A 24,459-nucleotide genomic window follows, 5' to 3' on the forward strand; every position below is an offset into this window, starting at 1 on the left:
TCGAGGTTCTGAGGCAGTAGTTTGGGGAGCCTGAAAAATTTCCACTTAACTATGAGACCAAGTGTTACATGGGATGTTCTTGGAAGCATGTTGATGTTGACAAAGAAAACTAAACACTGTGATAAAGAGTGACAAGGTATAGAACTCCAGGGCTGTCAAATGAGAAATAGAGCAAGTGATATAGCAATGGAGAAAACCCTGGAAGTCTACGGATCTCATGGAATCAAGAACTGAAAGTTGGAGAAGAAGGCATTCTCTGAGTCATTCATCATCTCACACATTATAGTTTGATAGAGAATTAAGTCCCACGGGAACATCCCTGCTCTGCCTGAGTGTTATTCAACACCTGACATGAACTTTGGATCAATTCTTGGCCGAAATCCACCACGGCCCCTTTCATGAAGGCCAAGCTATCTGTGTCAACCCACCACTCGAGCCCCGCCCTGTTCAAACACCCTGTCATCAGGATTGATAACTGTGTCCAGAGAGAATTTGTATTGGAATCTGGAGCATCCACCTCTCTCCACTTGTAGCCTGAGGAACTCTGCATCTTCTGTGATCTCCAGAAACCTCTTAACGCAGCTTTCAGTGAGGGCCATCTGACCTTCATTTGACTCTGAGCCCAGAGTGTGGGAGAGGGGAGTGGGGGAGGAGGAGGAGGAGGAGGAGAAGGAGGAAGAGGAACAGCAGGAGAAGGAGGAGGAGGAGGACTCCCAGCACAAGTAGATGCCCACCTGCGGGGGCGCCCTGGGTGGCATCAGCGGGCACCTGGAGGAGCTGAGGAGCCTGCTGGGGGGCAGAGAGGAGAGTGAGCTCAGGTGCAGAGATGGCAAGCGACCTGGGCTGGGGGTGGGGGCAGGCCTCCTCCGCCCGCCCCCTGTACTCAGGGCGTGTGGGGCGTCCTCCACCCGCCCAGTACCTGCCCCACAGCCCGGAGTTATCCTTCCTCAGACCCAGGACTGCTAGAGCCCATCCCCGGGGCCCTACCACCAACGCAGCCATTCTCCCTCCTCCACCAACCCCACACTTGGCTAGGTAGCCCCCTCAAGAAGGATTTTAAAAGTCAGATGAGAGGTAGAAGAACAAATGAGAGGTATGCAAAGAGACTCAATAGCTTGGAAAAAGAACAAAAATTAACTGTAGAAAACAAGTCCTTAAAAACTACAATTGGCCAACTGGAAAAAAATACACTGAAGAAAACAAGTCCCTGAAAATACAATTGGCCAAATGGGGAAGGAGACACAAAATCCAATAGAAGAAAACAATTTGTTAAAAATTAGAATTGGGCAAATGGAAGCTAATGACTCTATGAGAGAGCAAGAATCAGTCAAACAGAAACAAAATAATGAAAACATAGATGAAAACATGAAATATTTCATTGGTAAAATAACTGACCTGGAAAATCAATCCAGGAGAGACAATTAATTTAAAAATTATTGGTCTACCTGAAACTCATGGTGAAAAAAAAGACCCTGGACAGTATCTTTGAGGAAAACTGCCCTGAGGTCCTAGAATCAGAGGGTAAAATAGCCATAGAAAGAATCCACTGCCCACCTCCTGAAAGAGATCCAAAATTGAAAATGCCAAGGAATATAGTAGCCAAATTCCAAAATTACCAGGTCAAAGAGAAAATACTGCCAGCAGCCAGAAATAATTTAAATGTCATGCAACCACAGTAAAGATTACAGAGGACCTTGCAGTTTCTACACTAAAAGACTATAGGGCATGGAATATGGTATTCTGTAAGGCAGAGAAGCTTGGATTACAAGGAAGGATCAACTACCCAGCAAAAATGAGCATGATCTTTCCGGGGAGGAGATGAATATTCAACGAAATAGGGGACTTCCAAATCTTCCTGATAAAAAGACCAGAGCTCAACAGAAAATTTGATCTTCAAATACAAGACTCAAGAGAGACATAAAAAGGTAAACAGGATGGAAAGATATATGTTGTTAATAAGGGCAAACTGTTTACATCCCTACAAGGGAAGATGACACTTGTAACTTTTGAGAATTGTACTGTTATTACATCATGTTAAAGAGGTATACATAAAGGGGGTTGATATAAGTTGACTTTGATGTAATGATAAAAAATAAATCTAATCAAGTGGGTTAAATGGATCCAAGTAAGTGGATTAGTCTGATCTAAGAAAATGTACTGAGAAAGGACAAGGCAGACAAGGGTAAATTACACTACAGGAAAAGACACAAAAACCTAATACAGCAGAGGGAAAGAAGGGAGGGGGATGAGCATTGTTTGGACCTTACTCTCATCAGATTTGGCTCAAGAAGGGCATAACATAATCAGTGAGGTATAGAAATCTAACTTGCCTATAGGCAGTAGGAGGGAAAAGGGGAAAGGAAAGGGAGGGGAAGTAAAAGGGAGGGAAGTAGTAGTAACAGTAAAGGGGAAGAAAAAGGAAAGGGCTAATAGAAAGGAGGCAGGACTGAGAGAGTCCATAGACATAAGCAAAACACTACTGAGGAGGGAAAAGGAGAAAGGAGAGAGAAAAGAATAAACGGGGAGGAGGAAGGATGGAAAGAAAGACACAGATAGTAATCGTAACTGTGAATGTGAATGGGATGAACTGCCCCATAAAATGGAGGCAGATAGCAGAATGCATTAAAAACCATAATCCTAAAAATTTGGGTTCCAAATTCACTCCCTTCCACCATCCCCAACTACCCTAATTGAGAAGGCAAGCAACTCAATACAAGTTACACATGTGCAGTCATGCAAAACACTGCCATAGCAGTCATGTTGTGAAAAAACTATATTTCCCTTCCTCCTAACCCATCCCTTGTTCATTCTATTCTCTCTTTTGATCCTATCCCTCCTCAGAAGTGTTTACTTCTGATTACCCTCTTCCCCAATCTTCCCTCCCTTCAATCATCCCCCCTAATCCCCTGTAGGGGGATCCCCTTCCACCCAATTTCCTGTAGGGCAAGATAGATTTTTGTACTCAATTGAGTGTGTGTTATTCCCTCCTTAAGCCAAATCCTATGAGAATAAGATTCACTCATTCCCTCTGACTTTCCCCTGCTTCCTCTCCACTGTAAAAGCTTTTTCTTGTCTGTTTTATGTGGGATAATTTACCCCATTCTGTCTCTCCCTTTCTCCTTTTCCCAGTATATCCTCTCTCACCCCTTAATTTTATTTTTTAGATATCACATCTTCATCTTCAACTCACTCTGTGCTCTCTCTCTCTCTCTCTCTCTCTCTCTCTCTCTCTCTCTCTCTCTCCATATATATATTTATCTATCCATATATTTTCCCTCCAACTACTCTAATATTGACAAAAGAGTTACAAACATCATTTTCCATATAGGAATGTAAACAGTTCAACTTTAATAAGTCCCTTAAGATGTCTCTTTCCCATTTACCTTTTCATGCTTCTCTTGAATCTTATATTTGAAAGTCAAATTTTCTATTCATTTCTGGTCTTTGCATCAAGAATGCTTGAAAGTCCTCATTTCACTGAATGTCCACCCCCCCCCCCAAGGATTATACTCTGTTTTGGTGGGTAAATGATTCTTGGTTGTAATCCTATCTCCTTTGCCCTTCTGGAATATCATATTCCTGAGCCCTCCAGTCCTTTAATATAAAAGCTGATATTGTGTTATCTTGATTGTATTTCCACAATACTTGAATTGTTTCTTTCTGGCTGATTGCAATATTTCATCCTTGACCTGGGAACACTGGAATTTGGCTATAATTTTCCTATGGGTTTTATTCTGAGGATCTCTTTCAGGAGGTGATTGGTGGATTCTTTTCATTTCTATTTTACCCTCTGTTTCTAGAATATCAGGGCAGTTTTCCTTCATAATTCCTTGAGAGATGTTGTCAAAGCTCATTTTTTGATAATGGCTTTCAGGTAGTCCAATTATTTTTAAATCATTTCTCCTGGATCTATTCTCCAGGTCAGTTGTTTTTCCAATGAGATATTTCACATTGTGTTCTATTTTTTCACTCTTTTGATTTTGTTTTACAGTGTCTTGATTTCTCATAAAGTCACTAGCTTCCATTTGCTGCATTCTATTTTTTTTGGGGGGGGTGTATGAGGCAATGGTGTTAAGTGACTTGACAGCTAGTAAGTGTCATATGTCTGAGGCCATATTTGAACTCAGGTCCTCCTGACTCCCAGGCCGCAGCTCTATTCACTGTGCCACCTAGCTGCCCCCCAATTCTAATTTTTAAGGGAACATTTTCTTCAGTGAGCTTTTGGACTTCCTTTTCCATTTGGCCAAGTCTGCTTTTGAAGGCATTCTTCTCCTCAATGGCTTTTTTGACCTCTTTTGCCATTTGGGTTATTCTATTTTTTAAGATGTTATTTTCTTCAGCATTTTTTTGGGGTCTCCTTCAGCAAGCTATTGACTTGTTTTTCATGATTTTCTTGCATGACTTTCATTTCTCTTCCCAGTTTTTCCTCTGCTTTTCTTACTTGCTTCTCAAAATCCTTTTTTGAGCTCTTCCATGGCCTAGGACTGATTCATATTTGTCTTGGAGGCTTTGGATGTTGGGAGATTTGACTTTTTTGTCTTCTTCTGGTTATATGTTTGATCTTCTTTGTCACTAAAATAAGATTCTATGGTCTGACTTTTTTGTCCTGTTTGCTCATGATCCTAGCCAATTATTTAACTTTTAAATGCTTTGTTAAGGTAGGGGGTCTGCTTCCAGTGTGGACAATGTACTGTCCCAAGATTTGGGGGTTTTGTGCAACTGTTTTCAGAAATACTTCTAAGGGCCTGCAAATTTTCAGTTCTTCCAAGGTGGTAAGATTAAGGGCAAGGTGTTTACTCCTTTCCTGACCCATGCTCTGGTCTATGAGTGAACACAAGCATTATTTTCTGCCTTGGAACTGTGAGGAGAATTCCCTTTCCACTGACACCACAAGCTCCACCATGCCAGCACTCCTCCTTGCCCTAGGACCACCACCTAGGACTGAGACTCATATCCAAGCAAAGGCAATGCAAGAGAATCCTGCCTCACTGACAGAGAATAGTTCCCTGCAATTCCCCTCTGACCAGCCACTTGATCCCTCTCTGTCTGTGGGCTAAGAGCTCCAAAACCACTTCCCTGGAGCCTGTGCCTGGACTGGGGCTGGACCACAATCCTCTCTCACTGAGGTCCAACAGACCTTTCCTACTGACCTTCTAAGTTGTCTTTGGGATTTGAGGGTTGAGAAGTCTGGAAACCACCACAGCTGCCTGTGATTTAGTCCCCTGAGGCCTGCTCCATGTTTTCTGAGGCCTGGTCTTTGCCTGTGGGGCCCATGATGAAATGCTGCACCCCTCTTCCAGCCCAGCACAACAGACTTTTCCTGCTGACCTTCCAGGTTGTCTTGGGCTGGAAATTTGTTTCACTCTGTCTTTTTGTGTCACCTGTTCTGATGCTCTAGAATTTATTTAGAGCCATTTTTATAGGTATTTGGAGGGGTTTGAGGGAAAGCTCAAGCAAGTCACTGCTTTTACTCTACTGTCTTGGCTCCACTAACCCATATTTTTCTTAGAGACTTTGGGTCTAGGAGCTTTGACTTTGTTGTCCTTCTGAGTATGTGTTTTGGTCTTCCTTGGCACCACAGTAACTTTTTATAGTCAGAATTTTTTCCTTTTTGTTTTGCTCATTTTCCCAGCCTTTTACTTGACTTTTAACTCTTTGTTGCAGTAAGGCTGTGCTTCCAGGATGGAGGGCACTTTGCCTAAGCTTTAGGGATTTTGTGTAGTTGTTTTCAGAGATACTTCTGGGGACTGTAAGTTTTAAATTTTTCCAAGGTGTATGAACTAAGGAGGTGTTTACTACTCTCCTTGCCTGTATTCTGGTCCGTGAGTGACCACAAACACTCTTTTCTTCCCTTGTGCTGTAATGAGGGTGCCTGCTGTACTGTGGCCCATAAGCTGTCATGTGTTAGTTCTCCTCCTCCCCTTGAAATGTCACCCAGGACCACAACCTGGATCTGAGTATGGGGAAAGGAACAGAGTCCTTCACTCAGGGCCAACAAACAGATCCCTGTAATCTACTTCTGACAAATTGTTCATCTTCCTTACCATTTCTGGGCTAAGAGCTCCAGAAATAGCCCCTGCAGCTGCTGATTAATTCACTCCCAAGGCCTGCTCTTGGTGTGCTGGGGCCTAGTCTGTGCAGGTGGGGGGCTTGTGCTGGACTGTTCCACTCTCACCCTGATGCAACAGACCTTTCCTGCCAAACTTTTAAGTTGTCTTGGGCTGCAAAATTGTTTCACACTGTCTTTGTGAAGGGTTCTGCCACTCCAGCATTTGTTTTAGGGCATTATTTACAGGTCATCAGAAGGTTTTGAGGAAGACCTCAGGTGAATCCTTGCCTTCTCTCCATCATCTTGGCTATGCCCTCCCCCCCTTTTTTTTAATATAATCGCGTTGAATCTTTGTAAATTTAATTTTTACTAATTTGCCTCTACATTTCTTTAACATATTTGTTCATATACCTTCTTTTTCCTCTTTATTATGTCCTAATATTCCTTTCCGTTATGCTATGCAAATAGACAAGGGAAATGTGATATCTATAGTATATAGAACTCCTGGTGAGAGAACTCCTTCCACAAAGATGACTACCTATAGTGAATCTTGAATACTTACCTGAGGATACTGAGAGGTTAAGTGACTTAATCCAGTTCAAGTGAACAGCTAATACAAGTCAGAGATGGAAATTGAGCCTAGATTTTCCTAACTACATACCCAAGATTGTATCCAACGTATTTCCTTTGCCACAGAAATATACCTCAATTTATTTAGCTTTTCCTGGATTATTGTGAATACTGATCAGCAAAGCTTTTGTTATTAAAATTGGATCAGTTATGTCTATTTTTGTACAAAAAAGGTAATTTTCCTGACTTTTCTTTTTTATTTTGTTTTTAAGCTAGAGTACTGATGGTGGAATTGCCAGTTGAACAGGTATGACCATTTTTTTTTCTGATTCATTTTATATTTTCATACTATTCTTTAAAATGTTTGTACTAGCTATGGTTCTACCAACAGTATATTGGAATGTATTTTCCCCAAGCCCTGCTAAAGTAGGATTTGTATTATACTTTGCTATTTTTGCCAGTCTAGTATAAGGTGGCATTTTAATGTAATCTACACGTGTGTTTTTCTAATTATTAAATGGATCCTTTTATCCGCTTACCAGTACACATTTCTTCCCTTATGGCTTATTTATGTCTTTTCTTCTTCATTGGTGAAGATGTATTATTAATATAACAAAAAAACCATCAATCACAATATCAGATTTTTAGCCCTGTTTGTAAATATCTCTTATAAAATTTTCTCAGTAACTTCCTTAATTATTTGAAAGCTATATTTTTTAGTGTTTTGCAGAACTCTTTATCTTTGCATAGTCATATCTTGTTTTTTAGTCTAATTATATTTTTTAATATTTCCTTCTCCAAAATTAGAAAAAAACTATCAATTTTTGAAAATATTGTTACTGTACTATACTATAATTTGCCAATGGGTAGTGCTAGTCTCCATTAAACAGCATGCTTTAAAAAAATATAATATTAGACTATATTTTCATGTTAGATTTGCTATTTTAATTATGTTGTTTGAAATTTCATTTAAATAAATATACATATATACATATACACACATATATATCTATATCTATCTATAATGTATATATCTATCTGTGTCTCTGCATATCAAGTCCTACTTTCTTCTCAAGAGTCATCTTTCTAGGCTTGAAAATATGCCAATTTTTGTTGGGTAGATCAATGCAGATTCACAACCCACATTTTGAAATTAAAAAACAAATAAATAAAAATGGCATTCTAAGTTCTGTGATTCCCCTTGCTACTTAAAAAGTTCACTGGGATCCTCATATTCAGACTTAATAAGTGATTATCTCACTTCTTGTGGCAACTGTATAGTGTTTACATATATGTGTTCCTTATAATTGTTGCTTTGTAATTTAACTATTACTTATCTATGTTTCTAAAATCTACTTTTTTCTTTATAATTCTTTTTTTGCATATTTTATTAATTTATTTTGATTTATCAACAATCGCTTCCATATGCTTTTGAGTTTAAAATTTTTCTCCCCCTTTCTCCCCACCTCCCTCCCCAAAACGGTGCACAATCTGATATAGGCTACACATTTACATTCCTATTAAATATATTTTCACATTAGTGAAGTTGTAAGTAAAAATTAAACCAATAGGAGGAACCCTCAGAAAGAGGAAACAAAACTCAACAGGAGAGAAAAAAAATAGCGATTCAACTTTCACAGTGATGATTACTATCTGTGTCTTTTTCTCCATCCTTTTCCCCCCCGTTTATGCTTTTATTTCTCCTCTCTCCCTTCCCCCCCACCAGTATTTTGCTTTTGACCACTGCCTCCTTCAGTCTCTCCTCCCTTCTATTTTCCCCTCCCCACTCTTCCCCTTCACCCCGACTGCTTCTTCCCTCCCTTCCACCCCCCTCCCTTTTCTTTCCCCTTTCTCCTCCTACTGCCCATAGGGCAAGTTAGATTGCGATACTTAACTGATTATGTTATTCCCTTCTTGAGCCAAATCTGATGGGAGGAAGGTTCAAACAATGCTCACCCCCCTCCCTTCTTTCCCTCTGCTGTAACAGGATTTTCTGTCTTTTCCTGTAATAATTTACCCTTGTTGCCTCCTCCTTTCTCAGTATATTTTCTAAGATCAGACTAACCCACTGACTTAGATCCATTTAACCTGCTTGATTAGATTTTTTTTATCATTACATCAAAGTCAACTAATATCCACCCCCTTTATGTATACTCCTTTAACATGATGTAATAACAATGCAGTTCTCAAGAGTTGCAAATGTCATCTTCCCTTGTATACAGTCTGCCCTTCTTAATAACATTTTGTATCTTTCTGTCCCATTTACCTTTTTATGTCTTTCTTGAATGTTGGACTTGAAGATCAAATTTTTTTGTTGAGCTCTGGCCTTTTTATCGGGAAGGTTTAAAAGTCCCCTATTTTGTCGAATGTCAGTCTTCTCCCTTGAAAAATCATGCTTATTTTTGCAGGGTAGTTGATCCTTGGCTGCAATCCAAGCTCCTTTGCCTTACAGAATATCATGTTCCATGCCCTGTGGTCTTTTAATGTAGAAGCTGCAAGGTCCTGTGTAATCCTGACTGTGGTTCCATGATATTTAAATTGTTTCTTTCTGGCTGCTTGTAGCACCTTCTCTTTCATCTGGTAATTTTGGAATTTTGCTATTATATTTCTTGGTGTTGTCAATTTGGGATCTCTTTCAGGTGGTGAGAGGTGTATTCTTTCTACGGTTATTTTGCCTTCTGGTTCTAGGACTTCAGGGCACTTTTCCTTTATGATTTCCTGAAAGATACTGTCCAGGCTCTTTTTTTCATCATGATTTTCAGGTAGTCTAATGATTTTTAAATTGTCTCTCCTGGATCGATTTTCCAGTTCGGTTGTTTTACCGCTGAGGTATTTTATGTTTCATCCATTGTTCCATTGTTTTGTTTCTGTTTGACAGATTCTTGCTCTCTCATAGAGTCATTAGTTTCCATTTGTCCAATGCTAGCTTTTAACAGATTGTTTTCTTCTGTTAGTTTTTGTACTTCCTTCTTCAATTGGCCAATTGTATTTTTAAGGGATTTGTTTTCCTTAGTGTACTGTTTTTCCAGTTTGCCAATTGTGTTTTTTAGGGACTTGTTTTCTTCAGTGTACTTTTTTTCCAATTGGCCAATTGTATTTTTTTAAAGACTCTTCTACCTCTCTCATTAGACTTTAAAATCCTTCTTGAGCTCTTTTGAGAAGGCTTTTTGGGCTTCAGACCAGTTCATATTCCCTTTTGATATTGCAGAAGTGGGTTTGTTGAGAATGTTGTCCTCTTCAGAATTTCTGTCTTGATCTCCACTCTTCTTATAATATGAATCTATGGTAAGTTTCTTTTTACTCATGGTTTCTTTATTCCCTAGCCTTTAAAGAGATTGAACTCTCCTGCTGGGGAACACAGGGCACTGACCCAAGCTTCTTGTTGGGAGCCTAGGTCTTGGTCACTGGCTTTGTGTGCTGGGGCCTCTTATGTTGGCAATTGGAAGCTGTAGGGTTTTGGCAGCTTTCCTTGTGTTGGGCTAGAATCAGCAAGGCTGAAACTTTCAGGCAATTCTGGGTTGCCTGCTTTTCCTTTCCTTTAGCTTTCTTCAGGTCCTTTCAGATGGGTGCTGCAGGGTGTTTATCTACCTGGGGCCTCTTGCAATGCTGCCTCCCTCATTTCTGCTAATGAGCTGGGAGATTCCTTTGCAGTAGAGTGCTGAGGCACCTGGTGTTTTTGTGATCTGGTTTCCACTGGTTCCCCCGTCCTCACTGAGGCACTTAGAGGTCCAGGTGTTGGTGTTTTCATGCTCAACCACCTGGGCTTCAGGATCTCCTCCTGGTTGACAGTTGGAGGTGTTGGGTTGGAATCAGGAAGGCTGGGACTTAAGGAAGACTCTAGGTTGTTTTCTTCAGCTCCTTTCAGATGCATGGTGCAGGGTGCTTATCTGCCTGGGGCCCTTTGTAGTGCTGCTTCCCTTATTTATGTTGAGAAACTGGGAGACTGGTTTGCTGGGTTGCTGCACTGCTGTTCCCTGTCTTTCTTTTAGTTCACCTGTTCCAGAGTTTGTTTGTTTGTTTGTTTTTTCCTAGGGTGATATTTTCTGAGTTTTCAGAGGTTGATAGGGGAGGGTGAGAGAGACTGCCTTTTCACTCCGCCATTTTGGCTCCCTAAAGAGGAAGTCCCTTCCTTGTAATTCTTATGGAATATTTTTATTTACATTTTGTTGGGGGAGTGTATTGATGGAATGATTGGATTTTTTTTTTGACGATGTCCTAGACTGTGGTGTCCTGTATCTTTTATTTTTCTGTAACATCAGGGATTCTGAATTCAGTCTTCTCTAATTTAGTTTTGACGGTTACACTTTTGGAAGGACATTGAAAAGCTAGAGGGCAGGTTTTTTCTGTCCCAAATTGAAGTTGGCTTAGTCATTTGGTGTAGACTAGGTGTGTGTAGTAATGCCAATTGGTAGTTTGGCCATTTAGCTCTCCATGGACCTGCTTATAGAGTACCAGAAATTAATGGGGGTTTTTTTGTTTTTTTGTTTTGTTTTTTGTGAGATAAGACATTCTCCTGGCCCACTAGACATTTAGTGAGCTGATTTCTCAGGGGTCTAGAATGGAGAGGATTCTCTTCTATGCACTGACCTTACGTGCCATGCCAACTCCTTGAAAATGGTTTCCATGTCTTGGCTAGCCTTGGAGCTTGTACTGAGTAGTCCAGCCTATTTGGGACAGGAGGAACTGTCAATCCATAGCCTCTTCTTTCCTCACTGCCATTGTGACAACACTGTTTATGTTTATACTGATCAGTAATAACTACACGGAAGTTTAAAAAATAGAAAAGCTAGAAGGCAACCTGAAGAGGATTATAGGATGGTGTGATGACTAGTTGAAGAACTTAGTGACAGTGTATCTGGTGAAGAAATGGGTTGATAGTGGCATGATAGAAGATCTGTCTTCAAGTATTCAAAGGGCTGTTGTGTGGAAGAAGAAAATATTCTAGAGAGAAGAACTAGGAGAAAAGAATGGACCTTGCAAAGGGAAAAATAGTTTTAATGTAAAGAAAAACATTAATAGGAAATAGAACTATTAAAAAACATGAAAAGAAATGGGATCATTTGTGAGGTGGTTGGATTTCCCCCAATTGAGGGAAATGTCATTGAAGAAAGATACTTGTTGAATATGTAAGAGGATGATTTTTTTAAGGTATGTTTAACTAAATGGCCGCTGGGGTCCCTCGTAATTTTGAATCTCTGTGATGTGATTCTTTAGATAAGTTGATAACTTCCATTATTTACTAATCATTAATCACATCCCCAATAATAGAAATATTGTATGTAATGTAGTAATACTTATATTGTCTCTGAAATTCTTCATTGATTTTTACTTTCTTGACAATTTTGGTTTTATATTTGTCTAGTACTGTCATTTCATTGATTTAAAAACCTTCTTGGTAAAGAAATTATTTTGACTAATTCAGACCAATCATCACTCTGCCACGTAGTCTTAGAGATTTGCTTGAATCATTATGAGATTAAATGAGTTAACCATGTCAGACAAGCAGTATATGTCAGAAGCAGAGTTTTAATGTAGGTCTCCCTGATTGTGAAGCTGTATTTCTTTCCATTAAACCATTCTTCCTCTCTTCTCTCTACTATATGCAACATGTGAATTTGTTGTTATTGTTATTTCTATATGTGTATATGTATATTTATTTCTATGTGTGTGTGTGTGTGTGTGTGTGTGTGTGGAGAGAGAGAGAAAGAGAGAGAGCAGCTAGATATCTCAGTGAATATATTAGTGCTGGGCCTAAAGTCGGAGACCTGAGTTCAAATGTGGCGTCAGACGCTTTGTGACTGTGTGACCCTGGGCAAGTCACTTAACATCTGTTTGACTCAATCCACTAGAGAAAAAAAATGGCAAACTACTTCAGTATCTTTACCAAGAAAACCCATGGACAGCATTATGCTATGGGTCTCTGGGGTCATAAAGAATTGGAAGAATTGCACATGACTGAACAACTAAACAGCATATATATCTAGATCTATCTAGATCTGTATCTGTTTATGTAGATCTATTTCTATCTGTCTATTCATACATGCGCATGTGTGTATGTATGTATGTATATATGTATATGTGTATATACACACAAACACATATGGAGATATGCAATTGTTTGTGTGTGTTTGTGTGTGTATGAATTTTGTATATAAGAATTGTTTGACTTGAAGAGATTTCCTCTCCATCCCTAGTTTGTTTATTTTCTTCATATCCTGAATATATTCTTTTTTTTTGCTCAAAAATTTTTAATTTTTGCATAAGCCAATTTAAGTGTTTTATCTCCTACAGTTTAGAGGACTAAATCTCAGCTCATTAAGAAGTTATTCCCTACTCACAGGTGTGAAAGATATGATGATTCCTTTTTTCTCTTTCTGTTTCTATAGCGTTAAACCTCACAGAATGGGTCACTAATGAAATAATTTATGGGTATGTTCACTAGAGCTTGTAACACTGATAAAACCATTTAGAACATAGTCATGGCAAAATCCAATTATGCTCTAGAAAATTGCAATGCCAGAAACCAACTCCAATTTACATATGATCAATACTGGAGACTTTCGTTTCCTCCATAAAAAGCATATCTTATTTCGAAAGAGTAAGGGGAAAAGGTACCTCCTAAATTTATAGAAATTAATATTTATCTTTCTGTGACATAAAGTCAAAGTACAATAGATCACATCATGCAAGTATGTATTTTGTATGTATTATGTTTGGATTAAAGACCTACCATCATAAAAGAAGAATCATCTTAATGCAATTGAGTTTTCTTTTCATCCAGCACTAAGGGGGAAACATGAGAAGAAACATGAAAATAAAAACATCACAAATCAGATAGAAAAAAGAAATAAACTGAAGAATTAACTTACATATACCAAAATTTCAGAACAACATAACAATTTAGACAACAAAATAATTTTTAAACATTCAGCAATTTTCCTCACTTACTAATCACTGTCCTTATTTCACTCCTATCATAGCTTATTATTTATTCACACCACTGTAGTTCTCTCAGCCCATTGCCTGTGCTGTGTTCACATTTCTCTGAAATCATTCAACTGTACTCAATACTCATGACTTACAATGGCCTCATCTTATTCTCCTGAGATTCATAAACTTATTCTCAGCTCTTTTTACTATTAGGAGACATCCTGCTTTCTAGAGCTAAGGCGAAGCAAGCAGGCTTTTCTCTGAGCTTGCCATAATAATCCTTTGCACTCACCCTCTGGATGAACTTTGCTGCAGCAAAGTCCCAGATCTGTTTCACACCAGGTCCAGGTGGTCCCTGAGCTTGGACAAATACCTGCTTGTCCAAACCACGTTCTGGTCATGAAGTCCTGCTATTAATCAAACTTGGCTTATTGTTAGTTAGCCCCTCATTGCCGCAGCTACAGCTCACTGCACAGCTACTAGTATACATATCAAAGTTCAGTCTCACAGCAGTGTGTCTCCTCTGAGAGCAGGCACTGACACATTTATCTAGCATGCCTCCTCCAAAGGAATAAATAATGCTTTTTTTTGCTTATAATCATTGTTAGCTCTTTTGTTTTATTTTGTTAAGTTTTTCAGAGGTAACAGTTGGGGTATTGCCTGTGTGATCTCTTTGGTCTTTTTCAGCATTAACAGCAGTTAGTATATAAACTGTAGGGTGCTTTGGTCATTCATTTTCAGGATTAGACTTAAGTTTTTGAACACTTTTGGAGAAATCAATACAAACTATGGAATCTTATGATTGACTTCATGTCACAGCATGCAGCAGCCATTCCAACTTATCTTTCTCTGTTCCCGCCTTTATCTTAGTCTCTACCTGTCTGTCTTTGTTTTTGTCTCTATCTTCATTAGTAGTCAACAAGCATTCCTTTGATGACTACATCCTATCGGGCACTATGATGAATGCAGGGAATATAAAGACAGACTTAATGTCAGAGGTGGAGCCAAAATGGCTTGTAAAGACAGGGACTCACTTGGGCTCTCCCCCAAATTTTGCCAAATACCTTTAAAAATGACTCTAAACAAATTCAAGAGCAGCAGAACTCACAAAGAGACAGGGCAAAGCAAATTTCCAGCCCAAGACAACTTTGAAAGCTGGCAAGAAAGGTCTGTTGTACCAGGGTGAGAGAGGAGCACTGTCCAGCACAGGCCATGCCAATGCAGACTGAGTCCCAGCAAACTTGGAGCAGGCATCAAGGTGACTGAATCACTGCCAGCAATGGAGGTTTCCAGACTTCTCAGCCCACAAACAACAAAGACAACATGGAAGGTCAGTAGGAGAGGTCTGTCACTTCTGGGTGAGAGTGGTGTATGGTCCAGGGCAGGACCCTCCAGCTGAGACCAGGCCCCAGGAAACCAAGAGCAGGCCTTGGAAATGACTGAGTCAGTAGTGGCAGTGGTAGTGACTACTTCCAGGGCTCTCAGCCCACAGACAGTAATAGGGTAAAACAACTGGTCAGAAGGACCAGTAAAGCAGGACTCTGTTGCTTTGCCTATTCTCAGATCTGGGTCCCAGGCCTGGGTGACAGTCCTGAGGGTGATAAGGAGCACTAACATAGAGCTTGCAAGAACAGTGGAGAACCCTTCTCAACGTTTCATTACAGAAGAGTGCTGGTGGTCATTCATAGACCAGAAAACAGTCCAGGAAAGTAGTAGACACCTCTACTTCGATCATACAACCTTGGAAGAACAGAAAACTCACAGGTCCCTAAAAGAATCTCTGAAAATAGATGCATAAAACCCATGAAGCTTGGGACAGTGTACCCTCCACCCTGGAAAGAGATTCCTATTTTAACAAGGAGTTAAAAGTCGAGTAATAGCTGGGAAAATAAGCAAAAAAACCAAAACAAAACAAAAAAACCCCTAAAAACCCCCCAAAAACAAAACCAAACAGAAAACAATTCTGACCATAGAAAGTTACTATGGCAACAAGGAATATAAAAACACACACTCAGAAGAAAACAAAGTCAAAGCTCCTACATCCAAAACTCCAAGAAAAATGTGAATTGGTCTCAGGTCATAGACGAGCTCAAAAAGGATTTTGAAAATGAAATAAGAAAGAAAGAGGAAAAATTGGGAAGAGAAATGAGAGGGACGCAAGAGATTCATGAGAAATGAGTCAACAACTTGCTAAAAGAGACACACACACACACAAAAAAAAACCTGAAGAAAATGTCACCTTAAAAAACAGATTAGACCAAATGGTAAAAGAGGTCCAAAAATCCAGTGAGGAGAACAATGCCTTAAAAATCAGAACTGGCCAAATGGAAAAGGATGTCCAAAAGCTCACCAAAGAATATAATTCCTTAAAAATTAGAATTGGGCAAGTGGAAGTTAGTGACTCCATGATGCATTAAGAAGCCATGAAAAGAAAATCAAAACAATGAAGAAATAGAAAACAATGTGAAATATGTGATTGAAGAACAACTGACCTGGAAAATAGAACCAGAAAAGATAATTTTTAAAATGTTGGACTACTGAGGAAACTATGATAAAAAAGGAGAAAAAAAGCTTAGATATCATCTTTCAAGATATTATCAAGGAAAACTGTCCTGATGTTCTAGAACCAGAAGGTAAAGTAGAAATGGAAAAAAAAAATACTGATCATCTCCTGAAAGAGAGCCCAGAAGGAAACTCTTAGGAACATTATAGCCAAATTCCACAGTTCCCAGGTCAAGGAGAAAATATTGCAAGCAGCAATTACAACGTTTAGAAGGATATACCTAGACAGAGTGGTGGGTTTAAGTTGACTTTGATGTGATGATAGAAAAACCTAATGAAGTGGTAAAAAGGAATTGTAATGGGAGAAGAGGAAATGAGGAGACAGAAAAGGATAAATTACATCACAAGAAGAGGCACAAAGACACATTACAAAAGAGGGAAAGAAGAGAGGGAGATGAGCATTGTTTACACTTAATGTCATCAGATTTGGCTCAAGGAGGGAATAACATACTCATTTAGGTATGAAAATCTAACTAACCATACAGGCAGTAGAATGAGAAAGGGGAAAGAAAATGGAAGGGGTGGATAAGAAGGGAGAGCAGATTGAGGGAGGCCTTGGTAAAAATCAAAACTCTTATGAGGAGAGAAAAGGAGAAAGAAAAGCATAAATGAGGTAGGGGATAGGATGGAGAGAAAGAATCAGAGAGTAACCATAATTCTGACTGTGACTGGAATGAACTCCCCCATAAAATGGAAGCAGATAGCAGAATGTGTTAAAAACCATGATCCTACAATATGTTGTTTACAAGAAACACATTTGAAACAGATGGATAGACACAGGGTAAAGGTAAAAGGCTGGAGCAGAATACATCATGCTTCAGCTGAAGTAAAAAAAAAAAAAAAAGCAAAAGTAGCAATCCTGATCTCAGACAAAGCAAAACTAAAAAGAGATCTATTAAAACAGATAAAGAAGGAAAATACAGCCTTATAAAAGGCACCATAGATAATGAAGTAATATCATTATTAAACATATATGTACTAAGAGTTATAGCATCCAAATTCTTAAAAAAGGAGTTCAGGGAGTTACAGGAAGAAATAGACAGCAAAACTATACTAGTGGGGGACCTAACCTCCCCCTCTATGAATAGATAAATCTAACCACAAAATGAATGAGAAAGAAGTTAAGACAGTGAGTAGAATTTGAGAGAAGTTAGAATGGTAGACCTCTGGAGAAAACTGAATGGGGATAGAAAGGAATATACTTCTCAACAGTACATGGCACTTATACAAAAATTGACCATGTACTAAAGAATAAGAACCTCACAATCCAATGCAGAAAGGCAGAACTATTAAATGCATCCTTTTCAGATCATGATGCAATAAAAGCTGTATGTAATAAGGGGCCATGGAAAAATAGACTAAAAATTAATTGGAAACTAAATAATCTAATCCTACAGAAAGGAGTGCATCAAACAACAAATTATAGAAACAATCAGTAACTTCATTCAAGAGAATGACAATAATGAGACAACATACCAAAACTTATGGGATACAGAGAAAGCAATTTTTAGGGGAAGTTTTATATCTCTAAATGCTTACACGAACAAAACAAAGAAAGAAAGCGGCCAATGAATTAGGCATGCAATTAAAAACACTAGGAAAAAAGACAAATTAAAAATCTCAAATTAAATACCAAATTAGGAATACTAAAAACCAAAGAAGAAATTAATAAAGTTGAAACTGAGAAAACTATTGAAATAATAAATAAAATTAAGAGCTAGTTTTATGAGAAAAAACACTGAAATAGATAAACCTTTGGTCAATTTAATTAAAAAAAAAAAAAAGAAAGAAGAAAACCAAATTACCAGTATCAAAAACAAAAGGGTGAATTCACCACAAATGAAGAGGAAATTAAAACAATAATTAGGAACTATTCTGCCCAGCTGTATGCCAGTAAATTTGACAATCTTAGTAAAATAGGTGAATATTTACTAAAATAGAAATTTCCCAGATTAACAGAACAGGTAATAAAATATTTAAATAATTCCATGTCAGAAAAAAAAAAATTGAAAAAATCCATCAATGATCTCCCTAGGAAAAAATCTCCAGGGCCAAATGGATTTACAAGGGAATTCTATCAAACATTTAAATAACAACTAATTCCAATATTATACAGACTATTTGGAAAAACAGGCAAAGAAGAAGTCTTATCAAATTCTTTTTTATGATACAAATATGGTGCTGATACTTAAACCTGGAAGAGAAAAAACAGAGAAAGGAAATTATAGGCCAATTTCCCTAATGAATATTGAAGGAAAAATTTTAAATAAAATATTAGCAAATAGGTTACAGCAACTTATCACAAGAATAATACAATGTGACCAGGTAGTGTTTACACCAGGAATGCGAGGCTGGTTCAATATTAGGAAAACTATCAGTATAATTGATCATATCAATTACAAAACTAACAGAAACCACATGATTATCTGAATAGATGCAGAAAAAGCTTTTGAAAAATATAACACCATTCCTATTAAAAAACACTGGAGAACATAAGAATAAATGGAATGATAAGTAGCATCTATCTAAAACCTTCAGCAAGCGTTATATGTAATAAGGATAAGCTAGAAGTATTTCCAGTAAGATCAGGGGTGAAACAAGGATGTCCATTATCACCTCTGTTGTTCAATATGGTACTAGAAACATTAGCTTTGGCAGTAACAGAAGAAAAAAAAATCCAAGGCATTAGTATAGGCAAAGAAGAAGCAAAGCTGTCACTCTTTGCAGGTGATATGATAATATACTTAGAGAATCAAATAAAAAAAAGTATTTGAAATAATAAACAACTTTAGCAAAGTTGCAGGATATAAAATAAACTCACATAAATCATCAGAATTTCTATATATTACTAACAAAGCCCAATAACAAGAGATAGAAAGAAAAATTCTATTTAAAATTACTGTAGACACAAAATATTTAGAATTCTATCTGTCCAAAGAAACCCAAGAACTATATGAACACAATTAGAAACCATTTTTGACACAAATAAAGTCATATCTAAATAATTGGAAAAACACTAGTTGCTCATGAGTCATCTGAGCTAATATAACAAAAATGACAATTCTACCCAAATAAATTTACTTATTCATTTCCATACCAATCAAACTACCAAAACTTATTTTATAGAGCTAGAAAAAACAAGATTCATCTGAAATACGAAAGATCTAGAATATCAAGGAATTAATGAAAAGAAATGCTGGGAAGGTGGCCTAGCCATACTATATCTTAAATTGTAATGTAAGCAGCAAATCATCGTTTTGACTAAGAATTTGGAATTGACTAAGAAATCGAGTGGTGGATCAATGGAATAGTATAGGTGCACAAGACACAGTAATCAGTGACTACAGTAATCTACTGTTTGATAAACCCAAAGACACCAGTTTCTTAGATAAGAACTCACCATTTCACAAAAACTGCTGGGAAAAGTGGAAAAGAATATGACAGAAACTAAGCATAGGCCAACATCTTACACCATATACCAAAATAAAGTCAAAGTAGGTATATAATTTAGATATGAAGGTTGATACTATAAGTAAACTGGGAGAGCAAAAGAATAGTTTATATGCTATATTTATGTAGAACAAAAGAATTTATGACCAATCAAGAGTTAGAAAACATTATGAAATGCAAAATGGATAATTTTGATTACATTAAATTGAAAAGTTTTGCACAAACAAAGCCAATGCAACCAGAATTAGGAGGGAAGCAGAAAACTGGTAAAGATTTTGTATAGCTTATGTCTCTGATAAAAGCCTTGTTTCTAAAATACATAGAGAACTAAGTCAAATTTATAACAATACAAGTCATTCTCCAATTGATAAATGGTCAAAAGCTATGAACAAGCAGTTTTCAGATGAAGAAATTAAAGGTATCTATAGTCATATAAAAAAAGTGCTCTAAATCACAAATTGTTTAGAGAAATGCAAATCAAAAAGTCTCCGAGGTACCACATCACACCTATTATATTGGATAACATGATAAAACATGGAAATGATAACTATTAGAGAAAATGTGGGAACATTTGAAAACTGATGCATTGTTGGTGGAATTGTGAACTGATCCAACCATTTTGGAGAACAATTTGGAACTGTGACCAAAGGGCTATACAAATGTACATACCCTTTGACCCAGCAATACCACTTCTAGGGCTACGTCCCAAAGAGATCATAAAATTGGGGAAAAGACCCACATTAATAAAAATATTTACAGCACCTCTTTCTGTGGTGCAAAGAATTGGAAATAGAGGGGATGCCCATAAATTGGGGAATGGCTGAACAAGTTGTGGTATATGAATGTAATGGAATACTGTTGTGCTATAAGAAATGATGAACAAGTTGACTTCAGAAAAAACCTGGAAAGACTTGTATGGAGTGATGCTGAGTGAAGTGAGCAGAAGCAGGGGACCATTGTACACAGCCTGGTTTCAGATGCAAGGTTGACTGAAGAGGGGTTCTGAACCTGAATCTGGGGGTAAAAGGTCAACACTGGCTAAGGCTATATCTTTACAAGCAGAAGTAAGCAGAGTTTTTGAGGCCCCAAACATGGAACAGAGCCTTGGATTCAATCATCAGTCTGATCTAAAGCCTGTAGCTGAGAAAGCAGGATAGAGAATTCATACCAATGGAAAGCCTACAGTTCCTTCACTAAACCAGCAGAACATGTTAACTAGCTGCAAGAAGTTGGAACCAGAAATAATATTCTAGTGTTCCAATCAACTGAAATGTTTGCAGTTGTGTTTCACAGACCTGAATAAGGTTCAGGAACTTACAAATCTCTGAACATGAGTAACTAATTAGACATCACCCTAGATCAGACCAATTTGAGAACACTAAACTATTGTATGTGTCCAACTGAAGACAGCACTGAGATACTTGAAGAATGCAGTACTCAAAATTAAGCAGCAGCTGTAGGACCCAAGAGAATATCCCACCTCCTCCAAAAAAAAAAAAAAAAGGTAACATTAAAACATTTGCTCCAGAAAACGGCAAAGCCTAGCTTGAATACAAAATTCCAGCTCAGGAAGTAAATCTCGAAGAATGAGTAAATGGAAACAGACTCCCTAAAGGGCTATTATGTTGAAAGGGATACCAAAAAAAATAGACTCCAAATAATCAACAAGCAAAGCTTCAAAGAAAAACACAGTTTGTAGATGAGATCAACAAGAATTCCTGGAAGAAATGAAGCAAGAGTAAACGAATAGAGCTTAAAATTAAGGAAATAATTGGAAAAGAAATGAGAATGAAAAGCATTTTGGAGAATGAATTAACATATAAGTTTGGGAGGTACAAAATCTTACACAACAAAAAGATTACACAAAAATTAGAAGAGGCCAAGCAGAAGTTAAGGACTCCATGAAATGACAGAAAAAATAAACGTGAAAACAAAGTTAGATATCTGAAAAAATTATAAAAACATAAAATATCACATTTTAAAAAACAACTTACTTAAAAAATGAAACAAGAGAGAATTTAATAAGCGTTAAGCTACCTTAGCCACTCTACCTCAGCTGCCTGCTAAATCTGTTCACGTAGATACCTTCCTTTTGTGTATTCTTTCCAGGATATTCCTTTTTGGGGAAATGACCCAAACTAACCATTCCTTAGTCTATAGATTTGCTTCTTCGTCCTGATTGCTCCTGTTGGTTCTTTCTCCTATTTATGATTGCTTTTTAGGACCTCCATTTTGAGAAAGATACTCAGAGCAGCTTTCATGATTTTCTGAACTTAGCCACCATACTCCAACCTCATCCTTCTCTTTTACTTTTTAATTCCCTCATTATTTGTTGTTTTGCCACTTTAGAATAAAAGCCTTTTGAAGGCAAGGGCTTTACTCCCACCCTGTGTTAGCATAATGTTTGGTCCAAAGTCTAAATAAATATTTATGACTGACCGTAATTTGCTGCCTGAAAATTATGTCCAAAATATACCTTAGAAATCATATTTTAATAAATCATGGGAGAAAATGAATATATCAAAACCAGAAAAATAATAGTGAAAATGGAAAGAATACCCCAATAATCTCCTAAAAGAAACCCCAAAATGAAAACTCTCAGAAACATCATAGGAAATATCTATAGCTTTTAGATCAAAGATAAAATACTTCTAGCATCCGTAAGTACTTTAGAGACACATTCAGGATCACATAAGATTTAACAACTACACCTATAATGGAGTAGAGAGTTTAGAATCAAATGTTTGAAAAAAAGCCAAAAAAATTAAACTTAGCAACAATAATAATGTATCCTGCAAAAGTTAGTGTAATCCTATGTTGGGAGTGACGGTGGTCCATTAATAAATAAGAGAACTTCCAATAATTACTGATGAAAATACCAGAATACGATATGGAATTAGAAATATAAAAGAGTCAAAAAACATAAATAGCAAATATGAGTATGTAATTAGAAGTTACTGTACAAGGATAGAGTGTTTACAGTAAAATAGAGGTAACTGATCCAAGTGTCTCCACAGAATCTTAATGTTATCAGGGAGTCAGTAAAGGGATTAAATACGATAGGCACTGTATATAATTTATATTTTAGTGATCTTAAAAGAAAAAAGGAAAGGGAGGGGAAATGAATACATCATGGGGGAAAGGAGAAGAAATATGGGGGAATTAATTTCAAAAATGATGGTGACTCAAGGAGAATGTTATAAAAAAGGAGGAAGGGTGACACTTGAACCTCATTTTCATCTGAACTAGTAAAAAGAGTGAAGAATAAATATAAATACAAAGAAATTTAAACTAGAAATTCATTTCAGTCAACATCTACATGTAAAAGTTTATTGTTAGAACTGGAAATTATGAGTTCTTTTTCACCTTTGTGGACTATGATTTATGATTCAATATTAACTGAGATATATAATCCTGAAGTATATGTCTATCAAAAAAAATTTTAAAAAATCATAGGATTATAGTATTAAAGGCTGATATCTGGAAAAAAAAACCTTAGAACTCACATAGTTCAATATCTGATTTTACAGATGGGAAAATGGGACTAAAATATATGCTTTTCTCAAGTCCACACAGATATCTTATTTCTTGCATGCTCACTACAAAATTTGATTTCTTTCTCCTGATTTTTATTGGGAAATACTTTTTATTAATTCGATACCTGAAGGAATGAAATCATCCTTCCAAGATAATATAGTCAATTTTTTAAAGCAATGTGTTGTGATCAGAGTTAGTTCACATGTTAAAAAAACATGAAAAATTAAATGTATTCTCTAAATTAAAACCTAAGATTTCCTCTCATGATAAGTTTGCAACTTAAACTCATTTGTAGACTTTGATGTTCTGTGTATTTAGCACACCTACACATTCTACACACCTAAATAATATGACTAAATTCCCAAGAATGTATCATGGTGCATATGCTTGTAGGGTTTTGGTGTGTGTATGTGTATATGCAGACACGTGTATGTATTATGAATGTATTCGTGAACATGCATATATATATGTATATATACATATGTACACATATGGGTATGTACTACAGAGTTTTAAATTCCATCTTTATTTTTTAAATTTCAGATTACTGCTAATTTTTTTTTGCACATGAGTATTTTCCCCCTAATTACATGTAAAGATACTTTTCAACATTCAGTTTTGTAAAATTTTGAGTTACAAATTTTTATCCTTTCCATCCTTCCCTCCCTGCTCCCCAAGAGAGAAAGCAATGTGATATAGGTTCTGCATGAACAATCACATTAAATATATTTCCACATTAGTCATTTTATGAAGGAAGAATCAGAACAAAAGAAAAAAAACTATGAGGAAAAAATATACACAAAAAAGTGAAAATAGTGTGCCATGATCTCCATGTAGACTCCATAGTTCTTTCTCTAGATATGGATAGCATTTTCCATCATGAGTCTTTTGGAAATGTCTTGGATCATTGTATTGCTAAGAAGAGATAAGTCTATCAGAGTTGATCATTGTACAATGTTGTTGTTACTGTGTACAATGTTCTGGTTCTGCTCACTTCACTCAACATCGGTTCATGTAACTCTTTCAAGGTTTTCTGAAATCAGTCTGTTCATCATTTTTTATAGAACAGTAGCATTCCATTACATTCGTATACCTCAACTTGTTCATATACTCCCAGATTCATGGAGATTCCCTTAATGTCCAATTCTTTAGCACCACAAAAAAGCTGTTATAAATATTTTTGTACATGTGGGTTTTTCCCCCCTTTTTATGATCTCTTTTGGATACATATCTAGCAGTGGTATTTCAGGATCAAAGGGTATTCATAGTTTTATAGCCCTTTAGGCACAGTTCCAAATTGTTCTTCAGAATAGTTGTATCAGTTCACCATTCCACCAGGAATACATTAGTGTTCCAATTTT

The 24,459-nt window shown here is 37.0% G+C and overlaps 1 pseudogene; it reads right to left on the reverse strand.

Moving 5' to 3' along the window:
* Positions 1-280: 280 nt before the first annotated feature.
* LOC110205033 (uncharacterized) lies at positions 281-13,950 on the reverse strand (annotated as a pseudogene).
* Positions 13,951-24,459: the final 10,509 nt, after the last annotated feature.

Source organism: Phascolarctos cinereus, unplaced genomic scaffold (genome assembly GCF_003287225.1).
Source record: "Phascolarctos cinereus isolate Bilbo 61053 unplaced genomic scaffold, phaCin_HiC Scaffold_4;HRSCAF=312, whole genome shotgun sequence".
NCBI classification, from domain to species: Eukaryota; Metazoa; Chordata; class Mammalia; order Diprotodontia; family Phascolarctidae; genus Phascolarctos; species Phascolarctos cinereus.